This window comes from Cyprinodon variegatus, unplaced genomic scaffold (genome assembly GCF_000732505.1).
Source record: "Cyprinodon variegatus isolate N-32 unplaced genomic scaffold, C_variegatus-1.0 Scaffold496, whole genome shotgun sequence".
Taxonomy (NCBI): domain Eukaryota; kingdom Metazoa; phylum Chordata; class Actinopteri; order Cyprinodontiformes; family Cyprinodontidae; genus Cyprinodon; species Cyprinodon variegatus.
The window spans coordinates 310,970-338,295 of NW_015150949.1; the positions used below are offsets into that span (position 1 = coordinate 310,970).

General features: G+C 36.0%; 1 protein-coding gene across 1 annotated transcript in view; it reads left to right on the forward strand.

Annotated features, from left to right (window-relative positions):
* Positions 1 to 27,326, forward strand: part of sgcz (sarcoglycan zeta) — a gene marked incomplete at its 3' end in the record, with an annotated part of 392,881 nt that overhangs the window by 69,643 nt on the left and 295,912 nt on the right. The gene's annotated exons all lie outside the window — the stretch shown is intronic.

Here is a 27,326-nt window from a genome sequence, read left to right on the forward strand (position 1 = left end):
TATATATATATATATATATATATATATATATATATATATATTTAGTATATATAGCTTAGGGTCGCAGCGATTGATTATTCTAGTAAAATAAAATAAAAACAAAATACAAAATAAGATAGGTGTTAATAAACAAAATAGGTGTTATTAAATAAGGCTTATTTATGACAGTATGAAGGTATTTGACAAAAAAAAGGTGTACATGAAAAAGAAAGGATTCTTTTTCTTTTTGTATTCGTAATAATTCAAAGTAAATCTGTTTGTGCATATTATATGTGCAAGGGTTTTAGGAGTCTGCGGGAGGGAGAAGGGGCAGGAATTAGCATTGGCATGAGCTTTACCTCCACGACCAACTAGGGGGCTATGACCATATTTTGAATAAGTGGTTTATGAAAAGAGTTCATGCCATTACTGCACAGCTAGGTAACAGGTATCGTATCGGGGACAAAAAATGGCATCGGCGCAACACTATTAAGAACGCTGCAAGAAATCTATCTATGGCATAACTACAGTACCAACCGCTCATGCATCCTGATTCGGAACAGTATGTCTAACCTAAACTAAGCTAGCTGCCACTTTCCCTTGTCCTGACCACACCCCTGCAAAACCTTTACTTCTTACTCCCAGAATAAGCCCTGCCCCTCAGAGTGTCCTGGCTCTGACCATTTAGGTGGTATGTTTGAAAAAAATGTCTGGGGCCCATTACAAAGTCTTAGCCATGTTTTTAATTTTGATCATGATAGACTTTAAGTAAAAGTAAAATCGAAAACTTTTATTTTGCAGAATATACAAGCTCATAAGTTTGACAACACACTTGTCCACTCCCATAAGAATAGTTGTAAAAGTGATGTTAATATACAACTTTTATGCTAATATGGATGTATGCGCAGGAATGATATTTTGACTTTAGAAGGTAAGCATTTTCATTCATACCTCACTCTCATCTAAAATGTCACATTTGTAAAAGTGCAAATACTCCTGTCTGCGGTTTGTGCTGGATAGAAGCTTACAAGTGTGCTTGTGTTTGCCTATTCGTGCCCTCCCTCCGTCTTGCATCAAATGTCACATCCGCCTGTTTAAATGGCACTGACTTCACTTAACACAGGGACACTGTTAGGTCCTATTTCTACTTTAACACAACTGTCACTGTGTTGGGAGAGACATTACACACACCCACGTAGACTCACTCAAAAGTAGCGAAATGCACACATGACAGAAGCCTCTGATAGCCTTGCTGTTTCCTCTCTTCTCTCTTTTCTGTGATGCAGCAAAACAAAACAAGCTCTGCTTGTGAGTCTTTGTTAAAGGTAAATTCCACTTGGTCTTAAGTGATTCTTTCTCAGTAGCTGCTCGGATCTCTATCAAAATCAATACAGGGAATTGTTCTGGTGAATCCTCGGGGAAAGTTACAACATGGGAGTGGATCTATAGTGTATGTGGGCGTATGTGAGTGTGTGTGCACCAAGTGACATGATATAGTGCCTAAGAAGCAAGAGTAAGAAGAGAAAGCCTGCTGAATGCGGTAATGGATTCCCATTCAAGCTTCTCTTCCAATATCCCATCTCTTAAGATGACCTCCCTTGTAGACACCTGTTTCAGGACTCATAAACAGACTAATCTCAAATTAATTATTTCTTTCTACTGTTGCTTCCCATCCTGCTTCTCTTTTCTAGTTCTCTTTGTCTGACCTGCAGATGTCTAATGAACAAAACCTTAGATAGGTACGTCCTCCTCAGAGGCCCCTTTCAAGTCAGGATTAAGAAATTCAAGTACATTACAAGTCCCCATTTATCAAGACCAATTGTAGATGTTTCAAGGACAAAGAGCAAAGAGTTCCATTATGGGACACTTTTAAGAAAATAACAGCTCCCTAATTTATCATTCAATGTGTGCTCTTTTAACTTTTCTACACACTGAGTGGGTCTAATAGATTCTACACCAATCAAATGGTACCTAAATGAGTCCTGCGGGGAAAATTCTGCCTTTTTTTTAAATCCTATAATACAAGATACAGCTGAAGAGTGCTTCTCAGGTTTCCACAGTATGTCAACCACACAGAAAAGAATACTCTTTTTTTAACATTTGTATTGTTCTTTTTGAAAAAAAAAAAAGAGTGCTTCTTTTAATATTTGACATGAATGTGTGTGCCTTTTTTTTTTGGGAGCCCAGAACAAAAAACTAATAAAATTAAAATAATTATTAAAACTAAGCTGATTTAAAATAAATAAATAAATAAAAAACATCAGGCTACAGACATAGCTATTAATTTGACCAATATTCTAAGTCTATAACAAATGTTTTATCTTACAGTTGAAAGAGCTGCTGTGAACTCTAGTTTACTGATGCTTGGGCTTCCGTTTTTTACACCAAACACTATAAGTGCAACGATGACAGGCATTTGACAACCATCAGGAATTCTAAACCTGCCATCATAGGAATTAGGAACCTTCTCGTCACTGCGGAATGATCAGAGAAACAGCTTTTGAGGATTTCCTGTAGAGCCTTTCCTTACTTGCCACAGAGAAATTTGAGAGTTATGCTTTGACTGTCCTCAAGGCTTGCCTCTCAGAAATTGCACATGTTGCTTTCTTAAGCTGAAAATGAAAATCAATGTGTCAAGACTTACTGGAAGGAGGCTCGAGAAATGGCTTCCCAGAATCTAATTCCAGACGTCTTAATGCAGCGCCTAAAGTTAGTGTGGTTGTAAATGGTGGGTATGCTTCTTCATGGGCAGTAAATGTCGAGTTCTGGTGGGGAGTTTGTCATCACTGTTTACCACTTCTTTCCCTACTTCTTATTTAACGTTCTTCTATTTAAATTAAGCTTAGTAATCAATCCAACTCCTTGTACAGTCTTTGGTCCATTACCTACCAAAAGTTATATTTAGATTAATAGAATTTCTTTACATGTAGGCCTTCATGTTATTACTTGGTATTAGCGGAGGCAAAAAGGGAACATAACAACTTCTAATGCTTGATCACATTTCGCAGGCTTCATAAAAAAAGACACCTCACAGCTAAAAAAGAGGCTCCCCATGGAGTTGTATGAACAAGGTCACTGCTACAACAACTCTGTCCAGTACTCCCACATTTCCAGTTTGACCCATCTCCAGATGTCTCTCTCTGCTGGACTTCTTAGTAACCAGCTATTGTTGTTGATAAGCAACACAGTAAGCATGGGATGGCCACAGCACAGAAGCTGTGCAGTTGATGGGCATCCAGCCGGATGTGCTAGAAAACATCATGCCCACAAACAGCCTTATTGTTCGGATTTGAGAGAGAGGCAAAAACAGACCCTCTAAACTCTACACATTAAGTATGGATCAATTTTTTTCAGGATAGACTTTACTTATTACTCCCTTTTGTCATTTCTTGCATGATAGTGGCTTTATTATTATGTTTTTGTATGCCAGTTTTTAAATGCTTCTGGAGTTGATGAATAACATCATTTGTCAGGGATGTACTGACTATTATAATGTGTCTAATTACCAATTTTCTACATAGGTATTGAGTAAAATAGAAATAACTAAAGCCTATTTAGAAAGTGTTATGTTAAATAAAATGTACCTGTTAAGATGTAATTACCTTTTTAATCAATGTTTTCTAAGTAGCTTTTCTACATTTAATTCAGCTTAAGAATCAACTTTTACTGGCTGATTTTTAAATATTCATCTCATCAGCAGCTATGCTAACTGGGGATTTAGTAATCGGTTGTCAGCCTCTGAAAAAAAAAAGAAAAAAAAAGAAACAGTAGCTGGGCCAAAATTCAGGGACTCAGCCATAAAAAGAGCCAATAAGAAAATTAAAAATACAGAAGCTGAACAACTAAGAAATGTGATATTTTACTTTTTCCAGCTCCCGTCCTCGACTTTTGTCACCTAGTAACTGTGTAACCCTGAAGCATAGAGCTGATGCCGTAATTATGAAACCCAAATCCCTTTTTAAATTCATGATATCCTGTCTTAAAGGAACAACACTCTAATTGACATGCCGTTTTCTTACACCTTTAGTAATAGAGAACAACATGTAAGCCATGTGACACAATAACAGCTTACACCATAACCCTGGATAGGTAAAACACAGTAGCTCAGTTCTACACATACAATGCTTTCTAGAACACATGGTGGATTATAAAACCTGTAAAAAGAGAGTATTACAAGGTGACACAAACAGAAATCTTTCTTATTATCTTAGGGAAGAAATTGACATGCTTTCTTTCTAACCTTTTTAGTTTAACCTGACCATCTTCTACACTACATTTTACTGCAATCAAAGGTCAATAAAATCCTGTACTCATTCTCTTTTCCCACTTAAACCTGTTAAAGGTCAGCAGGACTTGAACAGAAGCTTGCATTGTATTGGACGCAGTGAACTGCTTCTTTAAAACTAAGCTAATGTTTGTGTTTATAAAGAGAAGGAAGAATCGCCATCATCTCCAAAAATGTTAGTAATATTAGGATACACACAGTGGATAGCACTTCTGCCATGCAGCAAGAAGATTCTAGGTTCGATTCCCGGCCTAGGATCTTTCTGCATGGTGTGTTCTCCCTGTGCATGCGTGGGTTCTCTCCGGGTACTCCTGCTTCCTTCCACAGTCCAAAAATATGACTGTTCGGTTAATTGGCTTCTCTAAATTCTCCTTAGGTGTGAGTTTATTTGTGAATGGTTGAATGGAGTGAATGGAGTACTTTTCTAAGGGTGTGAACCCCAATATCTGTCACCACTCTGCATACAGTCTTCAATGACACAACGCAGGGCTGGCTGACCTGTTGACTACTTTAGCTGAGGCTGTAATCTCTTCAGGGTCCATCACTTTGTGCTTTTGCATCAGTACATGCCACAGCCTCTGGTTTTGGCATAAACTCAATTTCTTCAAAATGATTATTCATGTTCTTATCAACGATGTAAAGGGCATAATGTTGTTCAAAATCTGCATCATAATGGAGTGCATTATTTTGAAATAACTTTACTATCTATTTTTTGTTCTATATTCCTTAAAATAAAGCAAGGTACAGTAGGGATCCATAATTGACCCAGCTGCCAGGAAAATAAAAAGGTGTATGCATTGAGTATGGTTAGATAAGTGTTAGGGTTAGATAAATGTTATTAATGGGTCTGACTTTGATATTGGAATAAAGCTGTGTTGTTTTCAACATGTTAGAAAACTTGGTAGAAGGCAGAATTTTACAGTCAATAAATTGCGCACGTTTTACTCTTAAATAGGTATGTTTCAGTTTTGATGTCATATTCTAAGGCATTGAAACAAAACGCTGCCATGCAGTAATATAAAAGGTGCTTAACATCATAGTTGTTGGCGCAGCGATTACCTCTGGAGGTGCATCAGATGCATAACTGGATGGGTGAAATTTACTCCTCACTTATTTGAAGTATCACAAGGTATGAGGAGCACATGTTAGCAGTGCATTAAAGGTTTGATCTGACTATGTAGGGAATAAAAACAATACTTTCTCTTCACATTTTGGTGAGGGCATAGTGAATACACCTCTGAGTTCACAGTTTTTTTGTTTGTTTTTTTTACATTAGTTTAGCAGAAGACAGACTTTGAAATCCCCCCCAGGCTTGGTCTTTTAACGATAATCCATTCCCCTCCACTGCAGATAATTTTTTTAGTTATTTTTGAATCAGTTCTCAAACCTCACCATTTTAAGAGACACTTTAACATTTATGCTTCTGTTTGTTGATCCAGTGACGCTTAGGATCAACAAACAGATTTTAAACATGCCTGGCTTTTTCAATGGAAAATGTTAAATAGTAGAATTTCAAGTTGTCACCTTGATTTTTCACAGTATAGCTAAGAAAATTAATCAAAGTCAAAGGAACAAATGTGCATATGAATATTTATGTCTAATTTTAGATGAGCATGCTATTGTCTGGCTCAGGGATTCCCTGAGTTTAAGATTCTGTCTTTCACACGATAAAAGCACAAGCTGCCTATAGAGATGAGTACCATAGCTGCTGTCCCTGTTGCGACACGGTTATGACCGCAGCAAGCAGCAAACACACACATCCACAGGATTTCTCATGCTACAAGGAAGCTTGAGGCCTTGTTGCAGTTCTGACATGGGCTGTTGTGATGTGAACCAGTATGCCAACTAGATGGGTGGGAGGATGTAGATATGTTCCTGAACGCCTCAGTAAGACTGTAATCCATGACTCATACTGTGTGTGTGTATTCATGTCATAAGATAAAGCAGCGGCAGTTTTTTTTAAGCTAAACTTATTTCAGATCATCCTTTAGATAAAATATGTGCTTAAATGTTTAGTGCAAGGTAAGTATCAATGAAGCATAGGCAAAAGATTTAAAACACGAGAGCTGCATTACTGTAGTAATCAAATGTAATCATTTAATCTCTCTAGGCATGGGTTTATATAATTTTGATCTGCTTGCTGAACTAATGCACCTATTTTTTCTTTATTTTTCATACATACAGTGCACAGTTTATTTGGTCAAATGTCTAAGAACTGCATAATTTTAGATAAGGAATGTTTTCTAAAATAAGGTATAACGGTCAAATTTTGTTGAGGGTTGAGGGACTGTTGAAACTATGACCAAGGAGAATCAGATGGAGAGCGGGTAGAAAAGAAATAGAAGAACGAGAATAAAGGAATTCCTTAAAAAAGATCAGAGGCAGGCTGAAGGTGGTGGTTGTGACTTGAATAGTAATAATCCCAAAGACACAACAGCAGAGTGAATTGGCAGGGGGGAAGCAGGGGGGTTTGATTCAGTCCCTTATTAACAACTTACAGAGAAAAAGATGGACAAAGCATGAGCAGCAGAAATCCATTATAGAAATATTATCTAATGCATGCAGTGGATGGATCTGTGTGTTATGAGCTGAATTGCCCCACAATGAAGCATTACGACCAGCAACAGTAAATATTTTTTTGGCTAACTGCATTTCCTATAGCTCCTCAACGTAATACAATATCACTTCGCTTATTTTAAAAAATACACTTAAAGTATTTTTGCACAACACTTTGCATTTTACTATAGCTTCCAGCTAAGATGTTGTAATAACCTTGATGATTTGAAATAAAAGATGTTGTGAGTATGGCTACATCTTGCCTGATATTGTACCATTTGATATGGGAGTTGGTTCATTTTAAAAGTTATGTTATGAAAGATAAACAGTCCTTCTTGGAGAAAAGAATGGAGTAAAAGAAGCTTATTTATCTTTACCTGACATTTTTAGTTCCTTTCATTAAATACTAGCAAAAATGAAGAAGTTGAGTCCCTTTGTTATCTCTTTAAAGGACTGCACTTACATACACTGTGACCTATGTACTCTTTGCAAGCTCTGTAGAAAACCAAACGATTTTGAATTTGAAAAATATGACAAAACTAATAATTAAGCTAAAGAAGATAAAAACCCAACAGATATTTTAAATGCTCTCAGGTCACAAAGTAAACATCTTTCTTCAAGTAAATGTTTCACTATCTGGAAAATGAATAACTTATTTTCTCATGTGTTTCTTGCCTTAAAAAGAACACAAATTAGAAATATTTTGAATGTTGCTGCCTCAAAAGCTCACCTCAAATAGTCCAAAATAAGTGGAAAAGCTACTTTATATTTATTTGAAAACTAAATAAATGAAAAGAAAAAAAACAACCAAAAAAAAATCAACATTTTTTTTGTTATTTCAGCATTTTTAAAATGACCGCGGAAACAGGAGAGTTCTACCTAAGCTGAATGAGAACATTCTGTAAATCAGGAGCAGTTTCAGACCTTTGGCTTAATGTGTTAATAATATTTGAGTCAAACCCAGAACAACCTCCTCATTTCATCAATTAAAATACCGTAAAAAATACTCATCTCAAAGTTTCTTTAATTTTGTACTTTTTCTACTCATACAGCTTTTCATTGTTCAAAATCTGCTATTAAACTGACTAAATGTAATAAAAACAGTTATGCCATACCAAGATTGTATGATGATAAAGATATGGTATCACAACACAATGGTCAGCGTTTAGCGTTAATATTAATTTAGAAATAGTATTAAGCTAACACATCCTCTATATCCTTTATCTCACAGCTTTTAAGTCTATTTCGTATGTTTGTAAAACAAAACTCAGTGAGTAAAAATAAATCACTGCACTATCCCAAGCTGTGCTGCTGTAGTAAATTGGTAAAGGTCTTTGTTGTTGGATGTCTCAGAATATATGTATTTTAAGCTTAATAAAATCGTCTGACTGTTGTAAAATCTCCTAATGGGAGGGAACTGAAAATAATGAAATCTGAATATTTCCCGACTCCATGTGTTTTAGGACAGAACACCAGTAATGTTTTATTTCTGCTCTTGTTATAAAGGCCAAGCAAAGACCTTTGTATCATGTGCACCTCAAAAGTTCATAGTCATTATTTTGTTACAATGAATTAATTTAAGTGTCCTTTTCAGCCTGAGATGTAACTTAGAGTTCAAGTTTTTGTAGTTTTAGGACTTATCTTAATTCCCGTTTGCTATCATCTATAATTTAAGTGCTATGCTTTTAATGTTATTATGAATTTTTAAGGATCATCAGCATTATAATTCCTTTATTTTTATCATTCAAATGTACTTAAAATGAAATTTGACCACTGCATTTAGACCATCCCTTAGGGATAGGCTGTTGACTTTGAACCAGGTTTACATGCAACCCTTTCAGAATGAAATCGTTCTAACCACTAGAACCTCTAGCCCAGCCCAACATTTTAAGGTGAGATCCTTTAGCCCTGCAACGTTTCATCGTAACACCATCTGTTTTCATTGTTAACCGCTGGAGATCAAACTTTAATTTTTCCTATCTGCCTCTTTTTTGGGTATAAAAATGACTCACTGACACATACACCTCTGTTGCAAATTGTTCTGTCCATTTTAGCAAACTGATAAAGCTCTGGTCTACTTGGTTCTCCAAAGCCTCCCTCAATGTTTTGTGGTAAGAGCAATCAAAACTCCTTTACAATAAAAAAAGATATCTGTTGTGTAGCTACCAGAACTACCAACATTCAACATTTCTATAAGTCTAAGCTTTGCAAGGCTAGCTACCAGTTTCTCTCGTCCCGACCGCGCTGTGCCAAACCCCCACAATTACCTCTACCCTTCAGGTCACTTAGCGAACTCTTTCTGCGAGCTGGGTTAAATTCTTACATGGGATGAGTTGCGCTTTAAAAGAAAAAGAATAGAAAATCTCTTTATTGTCCCACCGTGGCGGAAATTCTGGTGTTTAACGCAGCAAAAAGATTATAGAAAAAAGTTCACACGAATGTGGACCATAGAAAAATGTATAAGAATAACATAGTAGTGAAGCGTTAAAAAATGAATAAATGAAATACTGTACCGTAAAGTGTTTTAACAATGTAAAACTGTGCACCTGGAGAATAAATGACTAATATAGAGCTATGGACATTTTTACAGTAACAAATATTTGAAAATAGCAGCAACATCAGAGATGTGCAAAAAGGATAGCAGCATGTTATTTAACTGACTAAGACAGAAACTGTACAAAATCAGCATGAATGTAATAACTTTAACCACTAAATGTTGGTTTAAAAAGTAATTGATTACAGTATTTTTTTCTGCAACTTTAGTTTAGTTTTCGTATCTAATCTTAAAGGCCTTTTCCACACTCATATTTACTATTGCCTTTTCTTAAGCTGGTGTTTATCATTATTTTAGAAAATAGTTTTAGAAAATAGTATAGTATAGTAGTATTCTATCTTAATCAGTTGAAACCATATAAATAATGTTATAAAACTATTTTCAAATTTGAAAAAGTATCCCGCCATATTTAGCAAGTTTTTAAGTATGTAAGATGTGTCAGTGAGAACAGTGTACATGTGCTGCCTAAGAGCAGCAGTTATGCATAACAATCAGCATAAAATCCTTTTAGTGAAAATGTTCGTCTAACCTCTTCTAAACCACAAAGTTTACAGCCTTCATGAATGAGCAGCAGGATGTTTTAGACTGTTAGCAGTACCAGCGACACATTCAACATCAATTTGTATGCCTATGCAGTGTGTACCATTTAATATTAAATGCAGACCATTACCAATTGATGCATTTGTGTCCCAGATAAAGTCCTTCAAAAAAGTGTTGGCAAGAAGTAAAGGTGACCGTTTAAGGTGACATTTTTCATTTTAAATCTTTTAAAGCTATTACTTAAATTATTGTTAATTTCCATGTGTTTTTTACTTGATGGTATCACTGTTATGTAGTGTTATGACCCTATGTCACATTTTGAAATAAAATATGAATTTAGTAATTTTCCAGCTATCGTTCTGACTTGACAGGGTCTTAAAATTTGGTAGTAGCTTCAGTAGAGAGGCCCTGATATCCCTCTCCCCAGCCACTTGGGCCGAGGGAATTCTAGGCCAGCCAAGAAACATAGTCCCTCCAGCGTGTCCTGGGTCCTCTTCTGGGTCTTCTCCAGGTGGGAGGTGTCCAGAACACCTCACCAGGAAGACGTTCAGGAGGCATCCTAACCAGATGCCCGAGCCACCTCAACTGGCTCATCTCAATGGGGAGGAGCAGCGGTTCTACTCTGAGTTCTCCCCAGATGACTGAGCTCCTCACCCTCTAAGGGAGAGCCCAGAAACGCTATGGAGAAAACTCATTTCAGTCACTTGTATCGGTGATCTCATTCTTTCGGTCATGACCGTAGCTGAGGTAGGAACACAGAACGACCGGTAAATCGAGAGCTTTGCCTTTTGGCTCAGTTCTCTCTTTACAACAGACAGCTCACGCTTCACAGCAGAAGCTGCACCAATCTGCCTTACGACCTCATGCTCCATCTTCCCCTCATTCATATATATATATATATATGCAATGCATCCCTTTACGCGAGAGAGGAAAATAAGAATTTAAGTACAGTACACCAAAGAAAGAAATAAATAATTAATTTACACCCCTCCCCTATAAACAGTGTAAAACAAGATGTAAGAGTGCATGAATAATGAATGAATGCTCAAATTTAACATATAAGCAGACCTGAATTAATTGCACAAGGATCACAATTTTAATTCCTCATACATTTTTTCTTTATTTTGTATGTTTTTGCTTTTACCAACCTTTATATTGAGTTTGAGTTTTCTACCCAAAAGTCCACATATGTAATGCATACTCGTATGAACAGTTTTATTTAAAACATAAACATGTAAACTACTCTTCATGCACATTATGAATATTATATTAGTGCAGATTTAATATTATGAGGCCCCAAATATATCACAACCATGCATGCTCCTTTTTTGCGCTTGTGGCTTGCTTTTTATGTGCCTATAGATTCTGTCTTACGGGTGTGGGGACCTTTTCCTGTGGGCTCATTAGCTTTTGTCCCTTTTCTGGAAATCTCGCCTCTTGAGGCTGTACTCCTCTTCCTACTAGCAAAGCAACCTCAAACTAACCAATGCCCTGCAAGATTTGGAAGATGGCAAGCAAAGTCACCATTAAATATAACATGGTCTGGATGAATACTGGATTCTGAGTGGCTGTAAAATGTCAATTAAAAAGGGTTAGACAACGCCTTAAATAAGTTACGGTCAAATAGCCTATCCATTTCTGCTAAGAAGTCTATACTGGTTAACTTGGCAACACGTCACAACACAAGATGCTGGATTTTCTGAAAAGTAGCTAATCACAGGAGGTCCAGTGGGTAATGCTACCCTCCTGTGGTCTGTTAAAGATGATCTTTTTCTCTTGTAAAATGGAAATTACCAGCGCATTGTGTTCAAGTGCTTTTGTTATGGCAGAGAAGAGAAACATGGAGCCAAATAATGCCCCGACCTGCTACTTGGGCAACGACTTTACTTTACTTACTAATAAATCTGCTACAGGAAGAAGAGGATGCATCAAATGCATGGACTGACTGCTAGCTAGCATCTGATTAAATCAAACAATAATTTGTCGTTTCAAAAACCACACAAGTTTAAATGGTGATATATATGTTTTAAATATATATGTCACTGCATTGTATAGGCTACAAACACAATAGGAGAGAATGCTTAACGATGCAGTACTCACCATATAGAATCCTTCATGTTCAAATGTCAAAGATTACCTCATCTCAGCAACTCGGGTATCACCGAATTTTCCCGGGTTTCCAGTGGAAATTACGAAATGAATAGGTGTTTCATGTGGAACTTTTTATGTCGGCTTTTGGTATTTACCATTATTATGATACCACATGAAGGCACCATAACACCTTCAAAGTAACAAAAGTTAATAGGGGCGTGCTGAAAAAGGTCCACGGGCGAGGAGGAGGGAGGACGTGTGCTCCTGAAAAGAAACCTCACGCCGCATAGAACGAACAAGTACTCAGGTGTGTGATATATTGGGGCCCCATGGTACTCTGTTTTTACATCTAACAAGTTAAACACTAAGGGTGAGTATTGACATAGGTGATACAATACGATTCATGTCCCAATACTTGGGTCACAATAGGATATTATCACGATTTTGCAATAATATTACTGTATATTGCAATATTTTACCTAGGTATCAAAATGAAATGTATAGATAAGAAAAACAAGTGCTGTAAATGTTCATCAGAATCCATGTTGTTTCTGGTTTGAGTCAGTCTATGTCTTCTACTGTGACCACAGTTACAGACAGGATAATCTCAAATATCAAATGAATCAAATATCACATTACATTTCTGAACTGTAGCCTACCAACAAAAGCGACAACTTGCATTTTATACAGTTAGGAGTATCTGCAAGCTTTTTATATCTGTTGATGATCCCAGCAGGTTAAGGGTTTACAGCTTTAAATTGTGATGGTAAAGATCAGGCGTCATGGGATCTTCATAATGTTTTCTGTGAAATAGCTCAATGTTAAGCATTGAAATGAAAACCTTAGTCACACAAAGGGACCCCTTTTATCTACTACAGTAATAGAAGCTTTTAGCCTTAAAACGCACAGACAGAATCCACCTTTTTAGTTAAATGTTCACCTTGTCCCTAGTTTTCAGACAAATCTTTTATCATTCATACTACTGATGTGCTACACTTTGATAAAGCACAGACTTCAGCCAAAAACATGATTATCATAAACGGAACACATGAAGCTCAGCAATGCTGGGATGTTATTTTTGCTTTTACATGCATTCAGTGTAGTCCTTCTTAATTGCCCCAATGGGAATATGGGTTGCATTATTATCTCTCAAAGGTTTTTTTCTTGATAAGATTTCTACACACTTGCACCATCTGCATGCGTGCACTGTTTAGACCTCGCCTGAACATGCATGCATACATATTTCTGTGTCTTTTTGCCCAACGTATCCTCAGCATTAAACTTAGACATTAACATTTGATGGAGAAGATGCACATGGTTTTATTGTCCTTTCAAAAGGTAAAGGTGTAGTGGAGGAGTTTTGCAAATTTTTGAAAACAGATTCCCTCTCCACTCAAAAATGTTTTTTAAATGCTCAACCTTGTACCCACTCCTGAGAGGAAACGCCTATTGAACTCGTGCCAGAGCATGCACAAGCCCATTTCTCCTCGTGCACGCTCTGTTTAAAAGTTGCTGTTTGCATCACTCATACAGGCTTACTTTCCAAAAGAAGATTTGCAATTTTTCCACCCATGTCAGACTCAGCACCGGTAAGTAAAAATGGGGACGAGCACGTAGGGCAGCCTTGTGTATGTAGAATGATTGACAGCAGGGCCACTTATTTTGATGATCCACCCGAAAAAAAACAAAAAACACCCTCCACTTCTTTAAGAAGAAGAGGAAAAAGAATAGAATAAAAAACACAAAAAATATTTGAGTGTGTCCAAATTTAGTGGCTGTTTCCTTTTGAAAGTTGAAGCAGAATGTTAGTGCACTTACATTATTGTGTCCTTTTTTTGTGTTGATGATAAATTATCCAGATGGCAAAACAATAGATACTTCCAAACCCATATCAGCTATGGTTTTGACTTTGACTTTCCTTTATCTGATGTCTGTTTCTCAGCCACCCTTTAAAATTGAGTTTTATTATCCCTTTGGAAGGTTAACCATTCCCAATGACAGGACATCCACAAGAAAAGAAAGAGCAACTCGACTTAGTTTTTGCATCTTATTTTATGTTGAAAAAGTATTGGGACACAAATCTTCATGAAGATACACAGGCTGACACCAAAGAACAACGCTAACATCAGAGAAACGACAAACAGTTTTTATTCTTATATATTCCTGATTTAAGATACCTAAACACCTTGGTTTTGAAATACCTTGTTTGAGTTAAGGAGAAAATCAGAAACAAGAGACAGAACACTGCGTTAAAAGGTAAATACAAACAAATCCATATCAGACAGAATTTGCGTTCTGAAATTTCCAAGAAAATGGGGTAAGGGGGCATTTCATCGTCATATGGCTGGTTTTTGTATAAAAAAATAAAATAAAAAAAGACTAGAAATGCATAATATTCTAGTTATGACACCTCTGACTTCAAAGCCTTTGGCAGTTTTTTACTGGCTTTTGTTAGTTTTAACAATGAGAGATAGGAACATATAAAATCAGGTGCAGCACACAGACTTTGTTGTCTTGTCTTACAAGAGTTAACAAATTCAAGAGTCAATGGCAAAGTAAGTAGGCAAAAAAAAAGCTTGTAAAAATAATATAAAACAAATCAACACAATTGAATAGCTGTACAGTATGTATAGAAAAGGAAAATACACAAAAAAGACACACATAAACATTTATAAAATTTAACCTAAAAAGACTAGGTCATTACTTTTGTTTCATTTAAAATCTGTTTAATAATTTTTATGTAAAATGTGGGCGACAATAAAAGCACTGAAACCAACATTTTTGCATGAGAATGTCAAGTAGCTCTTACTATGAAGTGTTGAAAATAGACACAACAGTCGGGAAATCCTTCTACTAGGTAAATAACATTCTTCATCATCATTAATTAACATACAAACTGGCAGTGGGATTATTATTCTTATTTGAAAACATTGTTTGGTTATTTAAAAGCACACACAATATGGCGCTGTTTGGTCAATTCATACCTAGTGTTCAGTTACCAACAGTACTTCACATATTTTATTCCCTGTATTTGATTTGATGTATTTTTTATAAGAATAATTTAGATGCTCAATTTGATTTGCCCTTGTATTTCTTGTTGTTTTATATTATTTTATTAATTATTTTGCTGATATATTTCTTTGTTTTGGTTTGAGCACTTTCCCTTAAAATCTTAATGCACATGCCTGGTGGCAGATATAGCAGGACCTTGAGGGAAAAACTCAATCAACTTGTCAGGTTGATAATAATAACAAGTTAGTATAAAAATATTACCTAGATTTACAGCCTGGACTCTTTAGCTATCTTTTTTCACCCTTGTCATAACATTTAGGCTTTAAAAATCCACCATTGCTTCCTACAAGCATGGTGCCACAAAGACACCATTTGCATGTCCTGGCAGATAAAGATATGATATAGGAAGCAGTCCCATTAAATGTGTCAAGGAGAGCTGAATTGAGACAGGAAATAAGTTTACTTCATGACACTAGACAGCTAAATACAGAGTTGTTAACATAAACAAGAAATATTGACTTGAACTGCTACATAAATAAACTATCGTCTAATGATTCTAAGATAGCCTTGTGATGGTTGATTCGATCATTGTTTGAAAAGAGCTTTAATAGCCATATCTGGTTTTGAAACCCTCTGAACTATTGTTTACATCCTTTTCAAACCAATTTTAGCATTTAAATCTGAACTTTTTCATGCGTTTTCAAACCCAAGTTAAGTAAACATTTTGTTATATCTATAAGCTTAGAAGTAGGAGCAGCAAAAAAACTCTCTTATGTTGCCAACAATCCAAAAAAGTATAAATCTAATTTTTTTTAAAGTTCCTCTTACTTAAAAAACCAACGTGACTTTTTTTTTTGTCTGTTTGCTGTCTGCAATTTAGACGTTTTATTTCCCTTTTCCATGTTCTGACTCATTCCTGGCAGGCGCGGTGGACAGGACTTGCCCTCTTTTTTGTGTCAAACGAACCTCTTCCGACTTAAAGACAAGCTTTTAAAACAGTCCCCAAGGTTCAATTTTCCAGTCCACACACTTAAATTATGAGTGGTGATTTAAAACATAAATGAATTTTGTAGAGTTATGCTGTTTCTTCGCTGTCGTGTTAATATGAAATTTCAATCTCCCAGGATGAAGAAGCAACAGATTGAAGAAATGGGGATTTCACACCTCCTTCGCTACCTCCTTGTTAACTCACGCTCGGTTGACACTAACCTCTAACCCCCTACCGTCTGTATTAATTACACTACTGTGTGGATCAGGGAGGATTTATTAGATAGAGGGAGGCTTAGGATTGCTGGCATTTTGCTTATTAATGATAATCATGATAATCCCCTTTTCTACTTGGCTGAGATTTATTGTCTGGAGACATGAGACCCATGTTTACGCTGCCGGTGGTAAATCAATGTCAGGCTTAATGTTTTGGGCATTCTGTTGTGTTTGGTGCTCTTGTGGTATTTATTGTTGCTTTTTTTTTTATATCAGACATTGTTGACCCCTTTACAGGAAAAGCAGATTGAGTGATTTGATTAGTTTTGTCTGTCATTTCCTGTTTTCCTGCTGGTAAATACACCAACACTCCCTGTAACTCCTTCCTTTCCCCTCCCTCTGTTATATTCCTGCTCAAAGGTTTTCGTTTTTTTCTTACTCATTAACTTTGAAAGGTGAGGCTTTTTTTTTTATTAATTTGCTTCTATTTCCCAGCTTCTTCTTCCTTTTTTTTTTTTTTTTTTACAAACTTCTCTTACTCTAATTATTATCTCTCCATTTTTTATAAATCCTTCCCCTTCACCAGAAGTCATTGCCTCAGGGCCAAGGCTTTCTATTAGCATTAGAATGCATTTACCTCACCCCAGTGCCAGGCATTGACGCTTTCTTATTTTTTTTTCTCCAAATCTGGCAATGCTTTCTGCCATCAGCCTCAACATTTAATAAAACCCAGCTATAAGCGCGTCATTTTCATCAACCTCTCCTTTCTCCCTCCAGCATGTTATTGTGTTTATGGAATATGTGTTAGTCGAGGATGCAAGCTTTGATTTAATGACACTAAGGCAGTCCATATTTTTTATTTTTTGAGTTTTACGGCACTAGTAGCACAGTAGGCTTACAGGAAAGGGGGTATGAGAGAGGGGGAGAGACATGATGCAAAGGACCAAAGGATTGTACACGGGTGGTGCGCACTGACCACTGCACTACCTGCACAACAGGCAGTCCATATTATGAATCAAAAGAATAAACCTTATCAGTAATATTTCTATGGAATGTCAGCACTTTTCAAAGACAAAGATACAAAGAAAAAGGCAGATACTGCATGTCCTGTCAACAATGAAACCTTACTGGATATAATTTTGGTTTGTTCTAAAAACACATAAAAAATATAGCACTAAAATGCTGGTGTCAATGTCACGCTCATCAGCCACTTTATTAGGTACTATGCAGTCATTCATTTGTTTGCAATCACACACAGCTAATTTTAAAGTGTTCACTCAACTCCAGAGAAGTTAAACACTCCTAAAGTTGTCATGAAGCGGTGTTGGGTTGAGGACCCAAAAGCAGAGGCAAGTTGGCAGAGGTGAATTTTGGTGGGTTTATTGAAGTTTACAGATACGGAGGCAGGAATCAAAGATCCAACAAAATAACACTAACCAGAACCAAGTAGACATCAGGGGAAACCAAACTCAAGGAGCCAGGGAAAGACGAGGTAAACAGACAGACGTTTTGACAAGGATCCAGCAAACAGGAACTGAAGAGGGAGGGCTTTTAAAGGGGACAGAGACAAAGAGAGGGCTAACGAGGGAATTGAAAACAGGTGAGGGCAGAGCAGAAAACAGAGCAAGGGAAAGAGGACACAAGAGGGCAGCAGAGGACAACAAATGGAAAACCAAGAAGACTGAATACTAAAAAGAAAATCGAAACAGAAACCTAACAAAAGTTTTAATGAGTCCACCCTAGATTGAGTTAAAATAACACTTTTGAAGGTGTTAAACAGTTAATGCTGGGACAAAGTTGGAACAACACTCTTAACAGTTGTAAATCTGTACTTGCTCACTAGCAAACTGACAGAAACAAGCCTGCCAAACACAGGCCTCATCAGTAATGTCCTTTCAAGGACACAGTGACTGAGTTGGCCTGACCTGGGTTTGGTAATTGCAACCCTCTGGTTGCATAACGAAAGTCTGTATTATAAACTACAACTCTGTCGTACGGCTCAGGAATAAAGGACTCAAATGCAAGACCTGACACAGTGGATTCAAACTCAAAGTTCCTTTAATACAGTCCTGGGTTGAACACCAAACAATCCAGCAGAAACAGAGGTATAAAAATGGAGGCAAGGACAAGTCCAAAACAAAGCTAGGGTCTAAACACTAGATAGCTAAAGTCTAAAAGGCAAAAAAGCTGGAACGCTAAGCTCTAAAAACAAAGACGAACTAGCAAAGGGAAGCTGCAAGAGTGGGAACTAAATGCTCTAACAAACAAAAGAGGAGCATGTGCACCAGGTGCATGGCATTAGGCTGTGGCAGATCCTGATTGCAGGAAGGAACTCAAGAAGTGAAGCTGCCTAAGACGAGAGAAAAAATGAGTATATGATAAAACAGAAGATAAAAAGAAAAGGTAATACAAGAGGACTGCCCCTGACAAACTCCAAGGTCAACTGTTGCTGTTAGTGGTGCATGTGTTTTAAAAAATAACAGTTCATGGATAGCTTTGATTTCTCGGGCGAACTCTGTTAAAGCAAGACTATGTAACTTTTGACTGAAGTGTTAGCTTAATTTTAGATATAGTAGATGAGTATTACCATCAATATACTGTAGTGGCGGATTAAAGGTTTCCGTTTCCATGATGGATCCTTAACTGGACCTTGGCTGGTCTTTTACATGGTAAGTAACTTGTAACGGACCTGGTCAGTAAGGCCACACGCCTAATCTGCCAAGTGTAAACCAGCTACAATTTTTATGTGTGGAGTACAAGTAAACATTAACACTCACAGAATGGCGCTCTCCAGCGGCTGGATTTGGAGGGAGTTGCCTGGAAACCATAGGTCATTTGGCTGGATTTCAGTCTTGAACCACTGCTACATTACAACACTTGGTGGGTATCAATGCTCCACGAGGGTTGCCCTTCTCTAAATCTCAAAGATCTTACTTGAGAGGGTCAGGTTCATCACTGAATGAGTCACGTGACCAAGAGCACCGCTTAACAGCAGTCTGAGCTCCCCTTAAACACATGAGATCACTGAATTAAAAGTTTTCATTAGCTGACTATCTCAAATCTCTCTTAACACTTATCTCTAGAAATGTGAATGTTTCCTTGTTTTTGTCAGCATCACAATGACTTCTCCATCTGCCAGACCTAAGTGGTCTGCTAATTGGTTCCAAACGTCCCTTGGTTGTTAAAAGACACACCCTGTTGGTTTAACTGTAGATTTGAAAATTAGCGCTTAACAGAGTTTGAATTAATGTCAGAGGGACTTAGTCTTGTATAGTTGAATAAGATTTAACAAGTGTTAAATGAACACTATACTTTTAACATACAACACCAATATTACAATTTCAACACATTTTTGATGTGAATTAGTGCCATTAAATGTAATTAGGTGATAAAACCTTGCTAAAAGTCAATCTAAATATAAGAACCTGGAATTAAAATGATTGTTGGTGTTTGGATGAAGGAGGGTTAAAATCTAAATGCAGTTTGAAGTCATTTGTCAAGTAACATCTCTTAGAGAGGCTATTAATGTCATGCTTGCACTTTATTATGAGAAATACGGGTACACTCCCTGATATGGAAAATGACAAACAAACTTCACAGCTTTAATCTTAGTTTTTATTTTTTGTTTATTTAATGGGCTTTACTGTTTGAGATGAACACAGGGAGGTCTGCAATATTTACTACAGAAGTTACAAAAGACATCCAATGCTTTTGGTATGTAAATGAAAAGGGATAAAGAAATTCTAGTCACAAAATGAGTGGAACACCCTTGCACTTCAGCTAGAAGAGATGAGGAAGACTTTTTCAAATCACTGTGACTCAATTTCCATCAAATACCCATTTGTTACACTTTGCTGACTCAACTTTTAAAGGACACTGACAAATATCAGCCAAAGAAGATACTTTGAATTGAAAAACAGATTTACAAACTTTTTTTAAAGTTTTTTTATCACTTGAAAAAGTACTGAATATTTACTTATTAACTTTCCCTCTTTTCTACTTCATACTAAGAAAGCTACTTACATCTATGGGTATTTATCCTTAGTTTAAGTTCTACAAAGGTGTATAGCATTCTTTGTTTACATTTGCAACTTTAATAAAAAGTAGTAATATATTTTTTCTATGTTTATCGCCAATTTCAATATTGGACCTACGTTTTTAGATTAGTACATACATAATCTTAGAGATCTTAATCCAAAAAAGTATGGATAATCATAGTGGTGATTGAAAAATGTAGCAAATTACATTGCAATGACTTGGTTCACTCAGAAAAAAAAACTTAAACTTTGATGTAGCTTTAAGAATTTAAGGTTATGAAGCTCAAGCGTAAATTAAATTTGGAAGACTTTTATCACCTGAACCATCTGTGTTGTCCCTCTCTCAGTTTTGGCAATCAATGTTGGGACTGCACCTCCTCCAAAAACAATCATATTTCAAGGTCCCTCTCATTTAGCTCACAGCCGAGCTTCTCTCTGGCATACCAATGAACTTTCACCAGCCTCTGCCCCAACTCCTGCATCTCCTCCTCTCTCATTCAGTCCTATAGTCCCACTAGTATCTGGGCTCAGGAGGTAAGACTACTCTATTTATTTTCCTAGGTTACTCATCCAAGCGAATGACGATCCTCAGTATCAAAGTTTTCTGCCAGAGCCTGAGTGCCAAAGAATTTATTCATGTCAATTAAATATGTTTCTACCTCCTTAAACCCCAGTTGGCCTCAGTAGATGGCCGCTCACTCTGAGCCCGGTTCTGATGGAGGTTTCTTCCTGTTGAAAAGGAGTTTTCCTCTCAGCTTTCGCTGCAGTGGCTTTAGGAAAAAGAAAACAGCCTCCTCTTCAAGAGAGATGGCTTTCACCTGAATAGATCAGAGACAAAACTTTAGGTTCCAACATTTTATATTCCCTGAACAAAGTACATGATGTGAATGAAAACCAGATAAAGAGTCTCACTCATGAAAAGTGTGACTCTGCTGAGGACTTGGAACGGGAGCACGTGAGACAGTTATTGGAACAGGAACAAAAACGGAATGAACAAATTATAAAGATGCTTTGGTCCACTCTAAAAAGCCTCAAACTCAACACTATTTCAGACAATTTGAATTGAAAAAAGCTTCCTGGATGGGGAGCGAAATGTCTTCAAACTTGGAAACGAAATCCAGTGTTTGTTTTTTTTTTACTATTTTGTAATGAATATGACCTGGATGACCGAGAATCTTCACTAACAAAATTCCGGATGAGGTAGTGGGGAAATATATGACATCCATCATTGCTTTAAAGCACAGTGACCACTCATACTGTACGACCCCAAGAAACAGAAGTGAAATCCCAACAGACGCATCTCCTTTCTTACTGGACCCCGATAAGCCCTCCACAGCATCATCTCCTATATCCAGCTCCAGCACTGCAGCTGAATCTGTCCCTTCAACATGAAGCCAAACACTACCTTAAAGCCGTAAATCTACCCCACCATAGGCTCATCCACATGCAAAGACAGATAGCAGTGTTGGGTTCCAGTGGTAACTTTATCAGAACAGAATCTCTCCAGGAAAATCTGGAGCCTCAAAAGAAAGATGGATATAAAATTTCAGATTTGATAAGTGGAAGAAAGAACAGAGCTAAAAAAAAGTAGTAAACTATCCAACTTGAAAACTACAATGTGGAGCTCAACCAGCTAGAGAGACAATATCAACCAAGGTATTTAAAATGTTTTTTATTTAACATAAGATCTCTGTCAGGAAAATCATTATTAATCAATAACTTAATTTTTCAGCAAAATCTTTATTTTATGTCTCTGAAAGAGACAATGATAAATTCAAATAATGAGATGCCGATTTTATTGGAGATCGCACATCCCAATTACAATTTTCTCCATCAGCACAGACTGTTTAAAAACCAACTTTTGGCCTTTTGACTTTCTGTAAGTATTTTCTTCTTTTCAGATGACAAAAAAGTTTTTTTTTTCTCTTAAATGCAAAATGTTAATACGATTTTTATGCAAATTACATGTTTTAGTCTATATACTCATTACTTATTCAATGATTAAACTATTTGAAGATTATTTTAGTAATTGAATAATCACATTAAACTTAAACTTGTTTACCATGTGTTGCCCTAAGGGTTATTAAGACCTTAGAGTGGTCCTGGAGCTTCCTTGATGTTCTTAGGCTGAAAGAGGATGTTTAAACCTAACAACATTGCATATTCTCTGTTAAAACATTTTTATTAGTTAGTGCAAACTTCAGTAAGTCATGCATACATACAGTAAATTCTGAGGGAGGTTGATTTCACCTGGCACCAGAAATACTGTATAACCTTGAAAATCTGTATGAATTCAGTAGAGGGAATCTATGCAGTGCAGTGATTTTATTTATGATATTATTTTGTTACTATGGCTATAAAATATTACGAGCTAAAAACGTGGAGCCCACAGGCCTTGTTTCACCCAGCTACAACATGCGTATTATCTGGTATTTTAGAATCATAAATTAGTACATAACAAATTTATTGGTGACAGTTGTATGAAAAGGTACATTAGGAAACCACAGAGCTGATTCAAATTAATCTATAGGAGGAAGAGTAACAGCAAGTTAATGAATCTGTCTATTCCTCTTTTGTTGGAATGCAAACCGAAGCTTTTAGTTTTTTGAGCTTCAGTGATAAAAAGACAGACATCATATTAGTCAGACTGAGTGACACCCATCATATGAACCATGGCTTTTTGATTTCATAGATGAAATCCAAAACCATCAGTCTCAAGGTAATATTAGATTATCTCCTAAAAAAATAAATAAAAATAAAACGTTTTGCCACAAATGATCAAAATTAAAACCATTTTGTCCAGGGATGGTTTTGAGAACACACCTTGTTATCTCACATCATGACTATTTTTTGTGTTGTATATATGTTGAGATCAGACAGGCTGCTTGTCCAAAATACAGCTACTTTCCTTCTAACTTGATCAAACACTCAACAATCCATCACTTCTGTGTTTGCTGGTTCTCACTGAGTGTTACATGTTTTATATTAATATATTTGTATTTGATTTTAAACATCTTTAGGGCCTTGCTCTACCGTATTCTTCGTACATATTAAGGTCAGCTGAACAGCTGCTCTTGACTGTTCCTAAGACAAGACTGAAGCTCTGAAGTGATTTGGCTTTTGGGGTGCTTATAGTTATAGTTAAGTTATAGAAAGGGCAGCCTGTTTGTTTTAGGAAGGCTCCTTTCCTGTCCTATTTCAAATCTCATGTATTTTTCCCAGGTTTTGGAAACAGCGTTAGTTCTTTTTTTTGTGCTAATCATGTCTAAGATCATATTATAGATGGTAGTATATTTTGTTATTATTGTAAAGGATGACGCAATATAACTTTTTCATTTCACATATAATATTGATATTGCAACCTGGAGTATTGACCCCATTTAATATCAACACAAATAATACATACTTAGGCTTTCTATAATTATATAAAGACTACAATAGTTAACAACAATAATAGGTATTAGAAATACTGACGAATGTATTTCTAAGCAATCAATTCTATAAACTAACTCTATAAACTGTAAAATTAAGCTTAGTTTTTCTATCGACATGCTAATATTGGGAATTTTTAAATGTAGGCCAATATATTCCAATGTTATTTATTTGGTTGATAATGGATGAGTATCAATATCTGACTTGGGGCATCCCTAATTATTGATACCTGTTATCATAATGTATTACAATTTTCTTTAATGAAGCACTATGTTAAATCTTTTGTCATCTTTAAATGTGAGTTAGAAACTAGATGAGATTTTTTTTGAGACACTGCAACACAGACTCATATAGATCAGTTGGGCTTTGTTAATGATAGTTTAGGATTATTATGGAAACAAGATACATATTCTATCTCGATGTGCAAAAAGTGATAAAGTTATCTCTGGAATGTGGACAGCCTGTTCTTGGATAAAGCTTTCTGTCTAGAAATGCCGCTGGTCTTTTCTGTAGCAATTTATCATTTTATGGGCTTCTTCGCGTATGTAAATGATAAGAGAATTCTCTTGGCTGATATTAAAATCATCCTTCAAAGGCAAACAGAAACAGTATGAGAACATTAAGATTCCATTTTCTTGCCATATTATTTTGACCAATGTTTTGGAAATCAGCTTGGTGGCAAAGAGGTTATTGTATGATCTGGTAATTTGTTGTAATAGATTGTAGGTTTACAATAAAGAAATTTAATACCTGATTTAAGTTTTCTCATGAGCAATTATTGACTTGTATAGCTGATTATTTTAATTGCATTTTCTTTTTGCTGTTCTGAGCTGATGGTGATTACCACACATGTAAATTAGCAAAATTATAATAATGATATAATTATTGCTTCTAACATAACTTGGGTATTATTTTTCTTGGAGGGTAAAATGTTCATTTGGACTTCTCTTTGGGTAGGATGTGTATGTAGGGGTGTGCATGTGTGTAGGGGTGACATTTCCTGTATCACGTTTTACCGTTTGTTTGATCTACCCCCTTTCATCTTCTTTGCAAAGAAATCTGACATTACCCAATCCCTATGTTCTACACTTGCTGCATTGTACATCAGCATTACGGCTACCTATGTGTGTGTGGGTGTGTGTGTATGTCTTGGTTTGTATGTGATTGTAAGTCAAAGCTAAATAAGCATCTGTCTTACTCTCTGTTTAGAAAAAGAGTAAATCAATTGTTCTCCCTTTCCTTGCCTACCAAGGGTAACAGCTTTGTCAAGGTGCAAATAGTTTAGATTTGAATGTAACTTATGGATGTGTTCACTGTTTGATTTTTCTCCCTGGTATAATACAATTTTTGGCTGGATAAACATTTTCTTACTTTCTTTTTTTTTTCTTTGTGTATCCTATTTTTGATTACTACCAGTAAATTAGGCATGGGTTAATAAGGTTAAAAATATTGCTTGCTTAGCCACTAAATTTCCTTAAATACAGTCCTTTTGATAAGATGCTAGAAAAAAATCCAATCTTCTGTACGTTCACTGAAGAAAAATAATGCAACCATTTTTGGCATTCATATTTAGTTAATTTAACATAATTGTTTCATGTTTGCAGGGTAGGACATAAAACAATTGTGTTAAAATAACTAAACACGATTAAGTAAATGACAAACTGGTCATTTAACTGGTCATTTAGATATATCCCTAGTTAAAAAAAAAAAAAACACATGAAAATGAAAGTAAGCAATGTTTAAAACATTTTGAGCTATGAAAGACACCTTTTTAAACTTTAGAGTGACCACTGAAGCTAATAGCACTGGAATAGGACATCCTCCTAACATCCACCTCATTTTGGGATATTCTCGCCTATTTTGCATACCCAAATGGAAAAGCAAATAACTTAGGAACTGTAAGCCCAAATTACATGTGTGATACATTATTTGTAGGTAACACCTTCTAGTGAATATTTACATTAAAATTGGGTCAGTAAAACACCCTACAGTAAGCTGCATCAAGCCCAAGCTGTATTAGTTCAAACAAGACTTAAAGTTGCTGTTTTTTTATTCTCGAAAATAATAGGTCTTTTTTGAACAGCAGTTATAAAGACATGCTTGCTTGTTGTGGCTGCTTTGTCATGGTACATTTTGACATGCTGCTAAATCTGTTTTAATTGTGCTTTGTTGCTAACTATGTCCATAAAATGAACTATCTGGTTGAATTGTGGAGAATCTAAGCTTTCCAACGATGTTTACCATGTCTATATCGGTAAACATTTTACCAGTGTAATTTTCATGCATTCTGAGTTATTATTTGTAAATGCTTTGGAACAGGTTTTGAGAGGTTAAAGGTCAAAAATAGTTTTAAAGGCCCTTTCTGGAGATTTTGTAATCTGGGCTGATTCCTACTGCTCTTTGATTGTATATTGTTGATATAAGCATAGTTATAGATATAACAGTTGCCAACTCTGTTCCAATAAAGTGTCAAGCATAGGTCTTTATTAAAGTACGCTAATTTTCGGCAGTGTGTAAGAGTTTTGAGTCATATTTGGGCCTATTTATCTGTTTATCCCTAAATCCATTTATTTCTTAGTTAAAAGGTAGAGAACTCCTCTAACAGGTCAGCAGTCACATGGCAAAAAAAAAAAAAAAAACATAGGGTAAAGTAAGAAACATGCTCATACATTAACGCCAACTGTCATGTAAAAGAGACCAGTTGGCCAATTTATTATTATTTTTTTTATAGCCAGACTACCAGGGTAGAGCCCACACATGGATGTAGGGAACATGTAAGCAAAAAATGGTTTAGAAACTTTGTACATTTGAATTGTTAAGTCATTTCTAGTTTTAAGTATGTTGTTCAAATTAACATAAGCAGGTACATTTATTACAGTAAAAAAAAAAAAAGAAAAAGGTTGACATATTTGGAGCATGTATCTCATTCTGAGTTTTAATGTCTGCAATTATGTAAACAGATGTTAGACAAAAAGCACAGCAAAAACTCCAGGTTGTTCTTTAATACAGTTTCCTGTATGAATTTCAGTGGGTCGTTGCCTCTCAGAGACATCCCGGTTTTACTGTTGATGGTCATAGATCATGCCAGTTTATACGCTCACCTAATGGAATTAAGTGCAACACAAAGGGTATAGTGTATAAACCATGACAATTATTATTGCTCAGAATGCATGAATTCTTTTAAAAACGCCATTTTTGACTGGCTCTATTAGCAATGTTTCATGCCACTGGCATTGGCAAGATTCATCAGTCTAATCTCGTTAGAGGAAGCACATTTTAAATTTAGAATAACCATCTATTTTCTTGGCACTCTGTTACATGTATAATAAATTTGAGAAAAAAAATAGAGGAAAATGATGACATTTATAATAAGCATGTATGAATGGGCTGTAATTATAATAAACAGACCAACTGATTTCCTCTGCATAGATTATTTCAGATTGCATTAGCTCTCTGGTTGCATCAGTTCAGATATGCTATTAAACCCTTCTCAGAATTTCTTGATTCATATAAACAGAAAAAGAAAGATATAAACTCCTGCAAATCTTCTTTATTCAAACCAAATTACTTTACAATATTGTTGCCCAAATTTTCTGCCTAGTAAAACCCCCAAAATATCCTAGAAGGTGCAAATTCT